Source organism: Rhinolophus ferrumequinum, chromosome 12, assembly GCF_004115265.2.
Source record: "Rhinolophus ferrumequinum isolate MPI-CBG mRhiFer1 chromosome 12, mRhiFer1_v1.p, whole genome shotgun sequence".
Classification (NCBI taxonomy): Eukaryota; Metazoa; Chordata; class Mammalia; order Chiroptera; family Rhinolophidae; genus Rhinolophus; species Rhinolophus ferrumequinum.
This window is the reverse complement of record NC_046295.1, coordinates 33626526-33629901: the sequence shown is the minus strand read 5'-3', so window position 1 is coordinate 33629901 and position 3376 is coordinate 33626526. Positions and strand designations below refer to the sequence as shown.

General features: G+C 36.3%; 1 non-coding gene across 1 annotated transcript; it reads right to left on the bottom strand.

The window, feature by feature from the left end:
* Window positions 1-3018: 3018 nt before the first annotated feature.
* TRNAI-AAU (transfer RNA isoleucine (anticodon AAU)) lies at window positions 3019-3092 on the bottom strand. Its single transcript has one exon. It is a non-coding gene; the product is annotated as a tRNA-Ile (tRNA).
* Between the last annotated feature and the right edge of the window lie 284 nt (window positions 3093-3376).

The window sequence follows — 3376 nt, the reverse complement described above, 5'->3', positions numbered from 1 at the left end:
AAAAGGAAGGAGAAAGAAAGAGATTGTCAACTACGTGCAATATATGATTCTAGATTGGATCCTATACTACATGCATTACTGGGTGCAGTAAGCAGCCTCCAAGATGGTCCCCAGTAACCCCACCGCCTGGTATTTGCGGCCTTGTATAATCAGTTACCCTGAATGTGGGCTAGACTTTATTGACTTGCTTCTAATGGATAGAAAATGGCAGAAGTAATGAAATGTCACTTCAAAGATTAACTTATAGAAAAGTGACTGAGGCTTCCATTTTGGGGGCTTGCTCTCTCATTCTCTGCCATGTTGTGAGCTGCTCTATGGAGAGGTCCTAGTGGCAGAGAACTGAGAAAGGCCTCTGGCCAATAGCAGTGAGGCACTGAATCCTGCCAACAACCATGTGAATGAGCATGAAAGTGGATCCTCCCAGTCAAGGCTTCAAATTATACCTTGGTTATGGCCTGGTAAGAGATCCTGAGCCACAGGACCAGGCTAACATTTAGACACCTAACCCAAAGAAAATGTGAGCTCATAAATGGTTGCTGTTTTAAACTGCTAAGGTTTGGGGTAATTTGTTATACAGCAATACATAACTAATATGCCCTGTCAATTGAAAAAATTGGAATGTAGACTGTAGGTTATATAAAACTGTTATATCTGAGGAAAGGATATTCTCTTCAATAAATGGTGTTGGGAAAACTGGATAGCCACTTACAAAAGAATGAAACTGGACCACTTACACCATAGACAAAAATAAATGTTATACAAAATGTATTAAGGACTTGAACAGAAGACCTGAAACCACGAAACTTTTAGAAGAAGACACAGGCAGTAAGCTCCTTAGCATCAGTCAGTCTTGGTGATGATTTTTTAAAAATTTGTCACCAAAAGCAAAGGCAACAAAAGCAAAAATGAAAAAATAGGGCTACGTTAAACTAAAAAGCTTCTGTACAGCAAAGAAAATCATCATCAAAATGAAAAGGAAACCTATGGAATGATAGAAAATATTTACAAATCATGTATCTGATAAGGGGTTAATATCCAAATTATATAAAGAACTCATACAATTCAACAGAAAAAATAATCCGATTAAAAATGAGCAGAGGAACTGAATAGACATTTTTCCAAAGGAGACGTACAAATAGCATGAAAGACATACAAACAGGTACATGAAAATATGCTCAATATCACTAATCATCAGGAAAATACAAATCAAAACCACAATGTGATATCACTTCACACCTGTCAGGATGGCTATCAACAATAAATCAACAAATAACAATGTTGGCAAGGATGTAGAGAAAACGGAACACTCATGTACTGTTGATGCAATTATAAATTGGTGCAGACACTATGGAAAACATTATGGTGGTTCCTCAAAAAATTAAAAATAGAACTACCATTTGACCCAGGAAATCCGCTTCTGAGTATTTATATGCAGAAATCCAAAACACTAAGTGAAAAAGATATATGTACCCCTGTGTTCATTGCAACAATACTTACAACAAACAGCCAAAATATGAAAGCAACCTAAGTGTCTATCAATAGACGATCAGATAAAGAAGGGGTGTGTGTGTGTGTGTGTGTGTGTGTGTGTGTGTGTGTGTGTAATGGAATATTACTAATTCACAAAAAAAGAATGAAATCTTGACATTTCCAACAACATGGATGCACCTAGAGGGTATTATGCTAAGTGAAATAAGTCAGAGAAAGACAAATACCGTATTATTCCACTAACAGTGGAATATAAAAACAGCAAAATAAACAAAACAGAAACAAAGTCATAGATACAGAGAACATTTTGATGGTTGCCAGATGGGAGGGGGGTTGGGGGAAACGGTGAAAAAGGGGAAGGGATTAAGAAGCACAAATTGCCAGTTATAAAAAGTCACAGGGATATAAAGTACAGTATAGGGAACATTATCAATAATATTGTAATAACTGTTCATGTTGTCTGATGGTACTAGACTTACCAGGGTGATCACTTCATAAGGTATATAAATGTTTAGTCACTATGTACACGTGATTCTAATATTGTATGTCAACTGTAATTGAAAAATAAATTTTAAAATATACCTGGGATGCCAAAAAATGTATACAAGTGGACACTTTGGTCAACATTGCTCAAGCAGCAGTTCGCCATAATCAGAAGTGTCTGGACACTGATGGTAACCACTTTGAGCACCTCTTGTAATTGCAGAAGTCAAACGTGACTCTTATTTACCTTTAGTTATTGGTATATATTGAGTGTTACAATCTTAATAGTTTTTTCCTTTTTTAAAATGTTTTGGCACCCTCTGTATATCCTCATATACCCTCTGTATATCCTCATAGAGCTGTTATGATAATCAAACAATACATGGGAAAGCACAAATAAACATTTAAGATCCCATACAAACGCCAATATGATGATTGTGGTAGATTGCATATAGTCTCAATTCTTCTACCCTCCCTTGATCCCAGTTCTTTGCTGTGCCTTTCACTGGGGCCAGACTGTACTTTCCTACCTCTAGACTGTAGGCCTGGCCACATAACTTGCTTTAGCCAATTGGAAGCCATTGACTACAAGTCATGTGCCAGATGTGATAGAGGGGTGCTTGGAAAGTCGTCCTGCAATTTGCCTTTCCTCAATTTTTTTTGCTATTTACAACGTACTGCTACCGACACGATACACTTTTGGCTCCATTAACATTTTGTCCATCACCTAAGTCTAGAAAATCAACAACAAAAAAAACAAAGCCCGGATTTGCAGTGTTTGCCAGTTTCCATGGTGTAAATTCTCCTACCATGGACAAATTGAAGCTACCTATATGATGTCACTGAACATAAAGTTGGAAGAGAGATGCACCGTTGTATAATATTTTCACCATATAGATACAATAGACATAATTTTAAGAACACAGATTAAATAAATAAATGCATGATATCAATGTTAAGTTTACTGAAGTTGATAACTTTACTCTGGGTAAGATAATATCTTTATTCTTTTTTTTTTTTTTTTTTTAAGGAGGGTGCAGCTCACAGTGGCCCATGCGGGGATCGAACCAGCAACCTTGGTGTTATTAGCACCATGCTCTAACCAACTGAGCTAACTGGCCACTCCAATATCTTTATTCTTAATAAATATATACTGCACACTAATATATTAAGTAAAAAGCCATGATGTTTCCAAATATATATGTATGGGGTGAGGAGAGAGGAAGATAAAGACAACAAAGAAAGAAGAGCGTGCAAGCATAAAGGATAGAGTACATGGGGCTAAATGTTAACAATAAGTGTATCTGGGTAAAGGGTTAAGAATATATATGGGTGTTCTCTGTACTATTGTTGTACTTGTTCTGTATGTTTGAAATTATTTCTAAATAACAATGCTTTAGAAAAA